Genomic DNA, 476 nt, shown 5'->3' with positions numbered 1-476 from the left:
TAAAAAAAGAAAATTACAATATGGACTAGTGTGTTTTTCCTGAAAAACACATTAAAATATTCAGAGTCTGTGGTGTATTAAGGCACAGACCCAGATTCACAGACACCATCTGAACCTAAGTTTATTAACTCACAAGCCACACTTTATAACCAACTCCCCCCCCCCAAGCCCTCTGAGCTCCCCTCCTAAATGTTCTCTTGTACTTTTCCACAGTTTCCTTGAAATTTTTCAGCTTTTTCTGTGGAGTCAATATTATTTTTGTATCAGAGCAAAGGTATCTGCTTTCTTTAGCTCCACTCCCATGGCTTGTTAGGAATTAAAAAATCCTTGCTTTTGCTCCAAGGTCTTTGCAGAGTCACCATTCTCATCTTCACCAATCCCCACAGGGGTTTTGTAAACTGTGTGCAATATAGTATTGATATTTGAATTTTAAAGGGAATACCTAACGTGGCATTTGTCAATGAACCTTTTTAGAA

This window comes from Calypte anna, chromosome Z (genome assembly GCF_003957555.1).
Source record: "Calypte anna isolate BGI_N300 chromosome Z, bCalAnn1_v1.p, whole genome shotgun sequence".
In the NCBI taxonomy this organism is placed as follows: Eukaryota; Metazoa; Chordata; class Aves; order Apodiformes; family Trochilidae; genus Calypte; species Calypte anna.
Note: the sequence above shows the minus strand (reverse complement) of the source record.